General features: G+C 45.9%; 1 pseudogene; it reads right to left on the reverse strand.

Annotated features, from left to right (window-relative positions):
* Positions 1-11,335: 11,335 nt before the first annotated feature.
* Positions 11,336-11,510, reverse strand: LOC119434707 (U2 spliceosomal RNA; annotated as a pseudogene).
* Positions 11,511-13,376: the final 1,866 nt, after the last annotated feature.

Consider the following 13,376-nt stretch of genomic DNA (forward strand, 5'->3'; position numbering starts at 1 on the left):
TTGTCATCGGCAAATTTCCTTTTAAATCCCTGTTCTTAGACATCCTGATCTGGCTTCGAACAGTAGCGTGCTGTCCTTTAAGTTATCATAAATATTTTTTTTTCTCTCTCTCTCTCTTTCTATTTGAGTCTTCGCTTTTAAGGAATTGCATCGAACGGATTCTTTTCCATTGTTGTAACAAATGGGACACCTCCAAATGCACGCCCCCAAAGATTTCATTCCGAATGCGATCTTTATCTTCAAAGAACGTGGAACGCTGAAATCAGCTGCATTACACAGAGAAAGCTCACATCAACCTAATGTACCAAGGGTTCTGCGTACTTGCATATCAATCTTTTAGAAAGTTTGCCATTGGTCAGCAAGTTTTCTTTATTTTTATTAAATTATTACTACACTATTCACAATTTCGTAATTCGCACTAAGAACAGATATCGCAATTTTGTAACTTGCAAGAGATCCTCAAGCGCACATATGGGCTATAGGTGTTCGCAGCTCCTGTGAAATTCCCACAACGTTAACGACGGTTGTGTAAAAGTCCTACCTGCTAATATGTCGTATATGCAAGCGGTGTAAATATTGCATCTCTTTCCCCCCTTTGGATGTCTCAAAAATGCTGGTTTACGGGATGGGTATGTAATTTTTTGTTGCAATGTAAGCTTGATACTAATGTGTTCTGCTGGCTTTCCAATATTAAAAAGTTTTTCTAAAACAATTTATACGGTCATTAAAACATATAGCGAGACGCAAACGCTGGCGGGTCGCATTGCGGGAGAGGGACGGCCAACACCGCTTCCTCTTCTCCACTCAGCGGCTCAACGCAAATTCCCGGTAAAGCGTATACAGCGTGCTGCGCACTGAAAGTAACGCGTCACATGCAATCGCCATGGCACAGTGATGTGCTAATAGTGCGACGCATTACTGTCCACTTCATGTAACGAGAGTAGTGTGCCGGTACACAAAACTCAGAAGTATACATCTTTGTAGTCGAAATGATACCATGCATGCGCACTGAGTCCTGTCTGCATAATGGTCCTGTCTGTGCCATTATGACAGCACTCATCACCACTATTCCGTTCTAGCTTAATTGGGCTCCAGGCGACGTTGAGCGTAATACCTATGACAATACTATTATGAATTTTTTTTTGCAGAAAGGGCAGAGTTCATATGAGTACGGTAAGTGCATGGCGCGTTTCACCGAATTTATAGCGCATTGTTCAATGTAACAGGCGCTTATGCGCTAGAAGAGGGGGTAGTTGAAGACAATCAAATTTTCTCACGTGGTTTATGTAAACGATGGCGTACCGCAGTGAGAAGGGGATAAAAGTGAAACGGTTGCCGCTGTGTCCTTTCCTTCACTCACCCGGCGGAAATCAAATTGCCGGAAACAGATTCGGCTTGTCCCTGACGAAAGTGGATGCGCCACATGGGAACGCTGCCCTCTGATGATTGCTGTGATTCGCTAAGAAATGCTGTACACCACTGTTCCATGATGTTAGACGCGGAAATAGGGAACTAGAGAGGTGCGTCTCCTCAATGCTCCCCCCCCCCCCCCCCCCCCCCTGTTGTTTTGTGGGGCTTTGACATGTGACATGTGAATGCTAAGTTGCGACATAGGCGGTCACTTACCTATACTTATATTCCTAAAAATGCACACCAAACCGGCGTACGTGCAACCGGAGAAATTCATGTACCGGTCAGTGACACATGCAATATTGGATCTATTTGGGCACCGTATCACGCAGTTGGATTGGCATTATATTTTGGCCGATGGAGATGCATACAACTCGTATAATAACTTTATAAAAACATTTAAAGATCTTTAATTTGAATTGTTTCCTCTTAAAGGATATCACAGACCCAACAAATCGCGGAAACCATGGATAACAACCTACCTCAAGCAACAGATAAAAAAAAATAAAAATCAGCTCTACCAGCAGTTCATTAAAACACATAATGCGGAATTATGGGCTGACTACGGGGCTGTTAGAAATAAGTTCAATAAAGAAAAGGAAAGGGGGAAAATGGACTACTACTACCCCATTTTGATCCACAACATCCAGAGCGACGTAATACCATGTGGAAAAAAACAAAATGAAGTACTCAATAAAGGAGCCACTCCCACTAAAATCGGTAATCTGGAAATAGACGGAAAATAGGTTAAACGGAATTGAGCTTGCCGAACAATTTAATGATTCCTTCGTGAAAATAAGAAATACCAGCCACAGCGCACAAACAACAACCGGCAAAGATACCAAACACGCTTTTTCTTAAACCAACTTCCACTTGTGAAGTAATTACACTTTTCAGTAGAATAAATATAGTCGCAGCTGTGACCCTGATGGCACAGAAATGCGACCAATAAAGTATCTATTAGACGTGATAGCAGACGTCCCAACACTTATCTACAACTTGGTGTTATCAAAAGGTATTTTTCCTATGCTCATGCAACCAGCAAGAGTTACCGCAGTGTACAATACTAGAGGTAAATACAATTTAAGCAAGTATCGCCCAATATCTATACTCCCCATTTTCTCGAAATGCATTGAAAAAATAATAAACCTTAGAATTGATATCTTCTCGAGAAAGTACAATCTTATTACTGAATGTCACTATGGCTTCAGAAAGAAACGTTCAACTGAAAGTGCGCTATTAGCACAGAAAGAAATCATATTAAACAATATCGAAAAGAGGCTTTTGACACTTGCATTATATTTGACTTCAGTAAGGCCTTTGATCGCGTAAGTCATGAATTATTATAAATAAATTAAAATGCTATGGATTTATAGGAATCTCACTCATACTTATTCAGTCGTATCTGAATGTGCAGTCTCAGTACGTTGAAATAAATGGCTTTAAATCACGCACACTACCAATTAAAACCGGGGTGCCACAAGGCAGCATTTTAGGGCCTGTATTATTTTGATATTACATCAATGACATAATCAGCATTGATGAAGATTGTAAATTTATAATTTGATGATTGCGCACTATTTTTTACTGGAGAAAAGTTAGGTACTCTCGAGGCGCTAGCAGCAAACACCTGTTATACTGTTATAAGCTTCGCGATTGGTGCACTGAAAACAATTTAACGTTAAATGTAACAAAAAGAAAATGTCCTTTTTCGAGCCCTTGACACATCCCTACAGTTACCTAACCACATTACCCTAGGCCCATACACAATTGCAGCAACCAAATCAATTAAGACGCTTGGAATATTTTTTAATGAACATGTATCCTGGAATAAGCAAATAGATCAGATTAGCTTAAAGCTGAGACACGTGGTTGACGCTTCAAATCGTTCTCGATGTCCTTTTGCCTCTTACCATGAAGTGACTTATTTATCAAACTCTTTTCCATGCGGACTTGAACTAATGTGCTTTAACATGGGAAAGCACTGCAATAACGAATTTGAATAAACTCAAAATACTTAAGAAAATAGCTATTGGGACAATAGAAAAAATACCATTCCTTGAGCACGCATCTTTTTGTTAAGCATAAAATTCTTATGGCGAATGATATATACAAATGCAGGCTGCTACAATCCCACATTAGTGCAAATCACGGGAAGCTTGACACATTTCTCACACTTGCAAATCTTGAGCATACCCAAAATATTTACTTCCATCGGTATAACCCCCCCTGGAAAACTCCATTCTCACGCACTATTTACGGAACGCAAAGGCTTAGCCTCACATTACCAAGCACTCTTTACGCATATGAGCAACAAGACACTGAAATGAAAACACTAGACCCCACCAATGTAATTAATTTGCTTTTGTAACTGCGCATTCCTTAAATTGTATTGCTTTATAACATTATGTTTTCACTAAGCATAAATCTACGATGCCATATCTGTCTTCTCTTGCTTTATTATGTGCGAATACGATGCTATATGTACTAATACTATTTTTCGTACTAGTGTATAATAATTATTTGTTTTCGTTTGTGTGTTTGGTTTACCCTGTCACTTTAATTATCCTTTTTTTGCTCGTATAATTATTCGCTTTTTGCTTCTATATTTACCCTGTCATTGCTCCTAGAGGGCGGACGGTGCTTAATCAAGCTGCAGTATCCGCAGCTTTCTCGTCGTCTCTCCTTTTTCACCGATGTTTTTGTTCGGTGAAAACGAACACTGACTGACTGACACAATGGAAGGGCTGCCACTCGGACATGCTCGGAACACTGACGTAGTGTAACTCGTCGTGAAGTCCGTCTAGCTGTTTTCAGTACCCGTCCATACAGCCAAGTGGGGAGCTTTTTGTTCCACATCTAACACTTCCTGTTTAACACGCCTTGTCAAATGAATTGCAGCTCAATGTTGTCCTGGGAGTACTTTATGGCACGTGCGACTCACGAAATTGACACGTCGTCTCCGCAAAGCGTTTGGGTGCAACGAATCATCGGAGGCCAACCGCATGCGCCAACAACCATAGAAGATAGGGGAGGCGAAGGCCTGTCAAATGCCCGCTGCAAGAACGTCTGCATATTGTCCGGTGAACAAAGGTGCACACCCTCATGCCCTGTGGGTGAAGCATCACACCCAAACGGTAGGATGATTATTCACCGACTCGCCCAACTTTCAACATTACTGAAAGGTGAAAAACATCTGCAATCTGCACTCTGCGTACAATGGCTTGTGGATACAATGGCCCAATAGCCTATCCTACCCCCATAGCTGGCATGCACTCCTGACGTGCCGAAAACAAGAGGTGAAATGTACAAGGGAATAGTCGCTACTGTAAGTCTACCAAATACTCTTCAAGAATAGCGTTTGTAGATTTCGCAAGTGAATGTGGTGGCGGAAGAAGCTTTCGCACTGCAGTGAAGCGCGCACACTTTCTTACAAATGTTGCTTCTTCACTTGTCTTCTCCCCTCAACACTTTCCCTTATTCTAGGGAATGTATTCATTTACCACTGTTCAGGGCCCACCTTCTGCATAACAAGGCTGAATGCGCAGGCTCCGAGGGTTCGCTCCTTGCCAGAGTCGGAAATTTTACATAGCACACTGGACACCCCGGTAAACCGAAGCATTTGCAAGACAGATTTCACCAAACGCATGGAGCGATTGGCAGTGCCGCAGTTTTGCCAACACAACCAACGCGGGTGGGTAAAAAAATATATATGCACACGTAAAAATTCACGCAAGAACTCTACTGTTATCTGTATTTCATATGAAGCCTCTTGTCGCTGCATACTTACCGTAAACGTTTCTTTTCCTGCTAGTAGGAACCGCTCCTTTATGCAGATTGTGTATATTTATTGAATATGGTCATTTTTGTGCGTGCTTATGTTCTTTGTTTGGATGCACACTTTTCTCACTTTCTTTTCGTCTTTATGTACTATATTCTATGTTGTAACCACTCCTGCATGGGCCTGAGGAGGGCCTGCCGCATTGTAAAATAAAATAAAATAAATAATGAGGGCATGCTGAATTTCCAAACCAATCAGAATGCTAATCTTTCACTGCAACGCGTTCTTTTCAAAGAATCGCATGGGTTTATTTTGTAGGTTCATGGACACTGCCTACTAAGCACCCTCTTTCCTTTTCAAGTGCGTAATTATCTGATTTTGGCTTTATAAACCGTCCCCACAGACATTCCAATCTTCACGGTACCCTTGTCGTGCCTGACCAGGGTGGGCTTTTTGATGGATGGATATTATGAGATTTCCTGTGAAAACGGGGTTGTGGTGGATGCCACCAAGCTTGTAATTTTTACCGTTTTCTACGCCTATTTTGGGCCTTTAGTAGCGACGACACGTGTTAACAAACCATGGAACTCAAATAAGTTTCATTACCTAAAAATCTATTAATTATGTTGCGTGTTTTTGCCCCACAAATACTCCGGCAGTCTTTCACTATTTTCCACCGCAGATTTATGTATATTTTCTTTACTATTTCTAAATCATTTGACGTCGTACAGGTTTACTATAGGACATCTAGATTAATACTGCGACACGCGTTCAAAATATTGCCCATGGTGTGCTTTTATTATTAACATGTGCGTCGGGTCGCGTCCAGGAAACGTGGAAACGCGTCAAGTGACACGGACAGTGAGGCAACCCAGTTGTACTCGTAATCGGACAGCGTCGACTCGTCGGACGACGATTTCACGCTTGTCATGAGCCGAACTACAAAAATAATACTGCTACGGAGGTCATCATCGGCAAGTGTCTCCACCGTGAAGACAACACCACAGCGCTGGCCGTAGACTATGCTCTTCATGCCCGTGAACCCTGTGTCCAATCTGCGACTCCTAAACAGGCAAGTCCTTTCTGCTTTTCTTGATAAAATCGCACCAAATGAGATCAAAGACGTGAGAATAAACGCACGGAAGGATGTCCTCACAGTAGACGTTCTACACCGTAGTGCGCTACAAAGCTTGCGGCACGTAACGGAGATCGACAAATTGAAAGTGCGATCCATGATTCCTATAGGTTGCAATAGCACTGTCGGCGTCATTTATGATGTCGATATTTCTATACCAACGGACAACTTGCCTATATTAATAAAGCCAACTACAGAAGGCACTCTTATCACGCACATCGCAAGAATTGGCAACACACGTTGCCTGAAGCTTGAGTTTGAGGGAGACAGCCTTCCCTCACACGTCAAACTTGGCCACGTCCGCCATCCAGTCCGGCCATACGTACCGAAGCCCCTGCAATGCTACAAATGCTGCAAGATGGGACACGTAAAAGGTGTCTGTAGGAACAATCTCGTGTACCCACGGTGCACTGAATCTCCTTCGGAAGAAGCCTGCCGCGCAACTATGTTAAAGTTCCCTAACTACCATGGTAGCCATGAGGCCTCATCCAAAAATTGCCCGCGGATGAGGAACGAGCGAGCGGTACTCAAACGTATGGTACAGGACCATTCTACACACAGAGAAGCTGCCGCTACACTCAGGCGACGGCGACATCGCCACCGAAGAGCATCACGAAGAGTTGCATCTACCGATAGAGATACACCATCTTCCGGCAAAGCGGCTACCATAACAACGCCGACTTCCACAAAGACGGACACTGGGACAACGAAGAAAGGGGCAACACTCGCTCCTCTTGAAGAGTTGCCTACACTTCCACGAGCACAACCTGCCTCGAAGTCACATCAAATCGCGCCGCCTTCGATGACCTCACAAACCGCTGATGCGACGACAACTGAGTATCGCCAAGTCATAGCGATGTTGAAGTCACTGATGGACGCCCTGCGCATTCTACTGAGCAGCATGAAAACTCCGTCGGCGCAGAGCGCACTGCAGGTGCTGGATACCTTGAGTCCGGTACTTGCGGCTCTAGGATAAAACCACGGCCCGAGAGATGGCGTCGTTTCAAGATGAGGTTAAGAATGCATCTGTCTTTCAGTGGAACGCAAGAGGGCTTAAGTCACGCATGGCCGACTTTAGAAAGTTTGTCTTTACGCACCAATTCCCCATTATCGTGATATGCGAGCCAAACTTGTCAGCTCCCATCAGACTGTCCGGGTATGAGTGCTTAATGTCCTATCCACGGAGAGTGCAGCAAGATTGTTGTGTTTATACGCCGTGACTTGACTTATGTGCATCACCCAGTGCCTCCTGACGAAGTGAATCAATATGTTTGCTTGACAGTGAAGAAGAAAAAGCTCACGTTTACAATTCTTGGAGCCTACTTATCTCCGACAAGTCGCTTGGATTGTGAGCGCTTACAGGGAATTTTGACATCGACTCCACAGCCGTGGGTTATCACTGGCGACTTTAATGCCCACCATTATCTATGGGGAATCTCCAAAGTAAACTCTAGAGGCGTGGTGTCCTTTGCCTCTGAACGCGAACTTTGCCTGTCAAATGATGGAAGCCCCACTTATCTGCGTGGATCATTGTATAGTAGCTGCTTGGACCTTACCTTCGTTTCACGTTCGTTTTCGATAAGAGTGCACTAGTTTTCGGATTTAGAAACGTGAGGTAGCGACCACATCCCAACTTATTTGAAGCTTGAAGGTCTGACTAGCTCCAAGTCCCCCAGAGCCGTCCAGTGCACCGATTGGTCTAAATACAAAATAATCATGGAAGACTGCTGTCGTGACGGTACCTCCTACAACCTTGAGGGCGCGATAAAGGATGCCATACAAACAACCACGCATTCGCTTTTGAAGAGTTCGGCCCGCACCAACTTCGACATCGAACTCGAGAAACTTCGAGCAATTCGCCGTCGTGCGGAACGAAGATATAGACGCACGAAGTCCACTCATGACTTGAGATTGGCTAGACGAACACAAAAGAAAATACAGCGTCACATGAACAAGCTGGCTTTCCGACAATGGGTATCCTTTTGCGAGGCCCTGGATCCGCAAAAACCTTTATCGCTTATATGGAGGACTGTTCGTGGCCTTCGCACAACCTTTGGTCAGCGCCGCCCGTTTAAATCTCTGGCACTACATCTACAATGTAGAGAGATTGACGTCGCTGAATCTTTCTGCAGAAAGATTGCTGGCGAGGCAAATTCCGATGGAACGGGAACGGTGACGCTCGACCACCCATTGTTCTCACGCGATCCCCCCATGGAGTGCCCGTTTTCTATGGAAGAACTAGAAGCTGCGCTGGCTTTGCGCAGACGTTCTTCAGCGCCAGGACCTGACGGCATTACGTACCGTGCTCTGTGTAACCTAGGAGACCAAGTTCGGAAGGCATTCTTGCTCCTATACAACGACTCCTGGCAGACGGGTACGGTTCCGCAGGAATGGAAGTCAAGTCACCTCATTCCACTTCTCAAAGCTGGCAAGTCGCCTTTGGACATTTCCTCATACCGTCCGATCGCACTTGCCAGTTGTGTCAGAAAAACAATGGAAAGAATGATTTTAACACGTCTGGAATAGTACTTGGAGTACTATGAAATCTACCCAGACGCTACGACCGGATTCAGACGTGGCCGTTCGTCAACAGACAACGTTTTTGACTTGGTAACATTTGCGCAACACCAGAAGGCCTGTAAACGACTATCTGCTGCTCTGTTTCTAGACGTTAAAGGGGCTTACGATAATGTCACACATGAAGTCATCCTCGGCGCGTTAGGAGCAGTAGGACTTGGTGGTAAGATATATATGTGGGTGTGCAGCTACTTACAGAAAAGATCATTCTACGTGCACACTGAAAATGGCCCGACATCCGAGCATTACGGTAGCCGAGGAGTGCCTCAAGGCGGATTGCTTAGCCCGACGCTTTTCAATCTAACCCCCATTGGAATAGCTGACAACCTGCCAAGCACCGTACGACTTTCCATCTATGCGGACGACATCTGCATTTGGGCATCAGGTGTAACACGACTTCAGCTTCGCGCTCGGCTTCAGAAGGCAGCCACAATGACATCTTGCTACCTTCGTCAACAAGGACTTGAAATTTCATGTGGAAAGTGCGCAATGGTGGCATTCACCAGGAAGCCAATGTCTGCTTACGGAATATCAATTAACAGACAACTTATACCATACAGCAGAAGTCACAGGTTCCTGGGAGTCGTAATTGACAGAGACCTGTCTTGGACTGCGCACGTGAATTACGTGAAAAAGCGGCTGGCTGCTATCTGTCACCTGTTCAGGTTCCTTGCAGGAAAAAGTTGGGGAGTATCCATACACGGTATGTTACAGCTGTACATGGTGTTGTTCGTTGGATTCTTGCGGTACAGCCTGCCTGCAATATCCAACACCTGCAAGACCTACCTCCGTACTATTCAGAGCATTCAAGCCCAAGCCCTTAAGATATGTCTTGGCTTACCACGCAATGCGTCAACGGCAGAAACCATTGCCATTGCCCAGGATTACCCAATCACGACGCACATTACCGTTGAGACAATGCGTACGCATCTCAGACATTATGCTAGGACCCCTTCCCACCACCAGGTGAGCCTCACTGCTGAAAGGACCTGCTCGACATTTAGCGCTACTGTCAGTGCACATCGTGCATCGTTTACTTCAGGGTACGCACCTGTGGCCAAGCCAGTGCTTCCTCCGTGGTGTTTGAGCCGTCCACAAGTACATATAACGATTCCAGGACTGCAGAAGAAGTCAGATGTACCGGCCTCTGCTCTAAAACAACTGAGCTTACTCCTCTTGCATGAAAAGTACAGCAACCACGTGCACATCTATACCGATGGATCGACTACGTCGTCCAGTTCCGGTGGTGCGGTGGTTATACCAACGCGAGGAATAACACTGCGGTTCAAGACATCGCATGTCACTACCTCAACGGCGGCAGAACGGCTCTGCGTCGTGCACTAGAATTCATTGATTCTGAAAGACCTAGGAAATGGGCTGTGTTTTCAGACTCAAAACCGCCATTACAGTGCATGCAGTCAGTTCTCCGACGCGGCTGTCTTGAACCGCTGACATACGAAACCGTGAAACTTAAATTCACCATCACGTCCAACAAAAAGGTCACGAGGTTGTATTTCAATGGGTACCTGGTCATTGTGGAATCAGTGGCAATGATTCCGCAGATAACGCTGCTCGCACATCACACCAAGAAGAGCTCAGCGTTCCAAAGGACAGACGCCGCAAGGCAGCTTCGACACTTGGCAAGCAGTCTCTCACTGACCTAGTGGAACGCCCCAAACTTACGACTTACACGACTGCATCAATTAAACCCCTCACTGCAACTCCGACCTCCATTCGGACTTCCTCGACGTCAAGCTTCGCTTCTCTGTCGCCTTTGGTTAGGAGTTGCCTTCACAAAGGCATACTCTACATTAATTGGAGTGACCGACAGTGCAGCATGCGAGGTCTGCGGCACCGACAAAACTATTGACCACCTGCTGTGCCACTGTCCACGATATGCCCAAGAAAGACAAGAACTTGCTAACGCGCTAAAAGAACTTGACAATCGGACGCTTTCCGTGCAGGTGCTGCTGGAACACCGCCCCCATCGCTCGTCGGCCCATAAAACGGTGAAGGCAATTTTGTGCTTCTTGAGGACGACGGGCTTGTGTCAACGTCTATGACTATTAGTGCACTAACACACGCGTTCAGCGAACTAACCGCTCATTTCCTTTCTTTCCTTCCCTCTTCTCTCTCCCTGTCATCTGTGTTCCCTCCTCCCATTCCCCCGGTGTAGGGTAGCCAACCGGACGTTATTCTGGTTAACCTCCCTGCCTTCTGCCTTTCTCTTGCTTCCCCTATTATTAACATGAGTGGTTCTTCTGCGCTATCTGCGCACGCTACGCATTTATTTTCGTCATCGGTAAGTTTTCTTTTATAACCCCTTGTTCTCAGACAATCCTTGTCTGGCTTCGAACAGTAGTGCGCTGTCCTTTAAGTTATGGTCAGCATTTTACAGCATAGCTGTATATGGCTACTTTGCAGCGGATCGATGTCCGTAGACCACAAATTTCCGAAAATAGTGCAATATGCCCGGGGCCGACCCACGGCGGAGGTGAATTCAAGCACTCCGGCAACTTGCAAAAATAGGTTTAATATCTTGGGTCCAAATAGCAACCCGTATCAGATATTAAGCTGATAAGAACAGATACTACACTTTGACGCCATGCTCTACGTAGTCTCCTTTCCTCAGTTCTGCTCTGACTGTGAAATCAGTCGGCCGCATGTTGTACGGTCTGAAGAACAGCGAGTCTACTAAGAACGACGGCGTGAACAGAAAAGGGAACGGGCGGTAGGAGCCCACCGACGACGAGCGGGCCGCGGACGCCAAGCTTAGCGTGCTTCCCGCTAGAACGGCGAGGCGGAAAGAAATGCGAACCGTCCATATAGACAGTTTTAGTTAAGCGTTTCTCGACTTACGTACGCTAAACGCAAACACTTTGCGGGACGTTAGGGTGTGCGTCGCTTAATGACTTTTAGTTTAACGTTCGAGAACGTAAACGTAATATAAAACGTAAGCGGACGTAGCGCCATCTCTTGCCTAAATCAACAATCAATTCCTGTCTTGGCTACAAGCGAGTCACATGTAGCCGAGGAAATGGCCAATCCGTTTATGTGTGCGCGAGAACGTCGCGAAAACGATTCAGCAGCAGGTTCTGCGTCGCACGTCCTGTTCCTGTTCACAAACTCATGGAGCGCTCAAGTGTTCTTTGGGACCCTTTTTGCATGGCTTACCTAAGCTGGCACGACATTCAAGCAATTACGATGCGCGAGCGCGAACCAAGACCCAGGTTGTATGCAGCCAGGAATGGGCTCCTCAGCATTGATGCCATTCCAAACCACACGTTCCGTCGCCAATTCCGCTTTGTAAAACAAGACTTCTCTGTTCTTGTGAAAGCGTTGCAAGTGCCGGACTACGTAACAAGCGCGCAAGGAGGGAGAGTGTCTGCCCAGGAAGCCCTGTACATGTTCTTGCGTCGCCTGGCCTATACCCTAACCGCCTGAGCGGCACACAGGACTTCTTTGGTCGCGACTTCCAGCGTCATTTCAAGTGTGTTGAACAAAATGATGTTCCACATTTCACATATCTTAGGAACTTTCAAACAGTAAGAGAGACTCGGAGCTACTCACCTTTAAAGCTGACACGAACAGACGACATACAATTCCAATATGGGGTTTATTTTTTGCTCACCGTCTGCCACCTTTAGCAGACGACGCGCGCTGCAGAACCGTTATACTGACCGCAGCGCCAATTTTGCGTCATGACGCAGACTACACTCCAGACGGGCCGGTCGGCACACCTACCCCTCTAGACACCGTAAAGTTATTTTTTGTTTTGTTTGTGTGTTTACATTCTGCAGAATCGAGGCTGCCAACTTACTTTCAAAGACATGCTCGGTCGTTCATGGCGAAATGCGCTAGCAGAAGCTTGCATCTCTCACGCTGGGTTCTTCCGCTGAACACCCTCTTCGTCACAAGTTCCATGTTTTTCGCAGTCTCCTGCCCTTTTGATGAATTTCGAAGCTGGTTGGAAGCATTCACTTCACGGAGAAGAGCTAAATCGTCTTTCTCAGTGAAGCGCAAGCGTGTCACACCCGTTGCTGGTACAGCCTCCATTTTGTAGGCTGTTTTCCAAGAAGAAACTCGCCTTACTATGGCACCGCCAGCGATATTGAGTTTTGCCAAACCCGTCCAAGACAAGACAATCCATTAGCATCCATCCTGGTGTTGCTATGCGGCAACGTATAAGGACGCGTCGCGGTTAGGCCTACGGTCGCCGGAATCGCCGAATGATCTCAGAAATTGGGTGCGCTATGCGCTCAAAACTAACGTTTCAGGTGAGCTTAGAGAAAGCGAAAGCTCATTTCTATAGTTACTGGTGATCTACGTGAGTGAGAGCGTAACCATCACGAGAATTCATGCTGAAGCGGGAACCAGATCTGCCGCCATGTTTGACAACGTTATTTCTTTAGCGTCCGTGAACATTACGAACGTTAAACTCGCCAAATAACGTACGTTATCATAGCGCACGTA

Source organism: Dermacentor silvarum, unplaced genomic scaffold, assembly GCF_013339745.2.
Source record: "Dermacentor silvarum isolate Dsil-2018 unplaced genomic scaffold, BIME_Dsil_1.4 Seq1831, whole genome shotgun sequence".
NCBI classification, from domain to species: Eukaryota; Metazoa; Arthropoda; class Arachnida; order Ixodida; family Ixodidae; genus Dermacentor; species Dermacentor silvarum.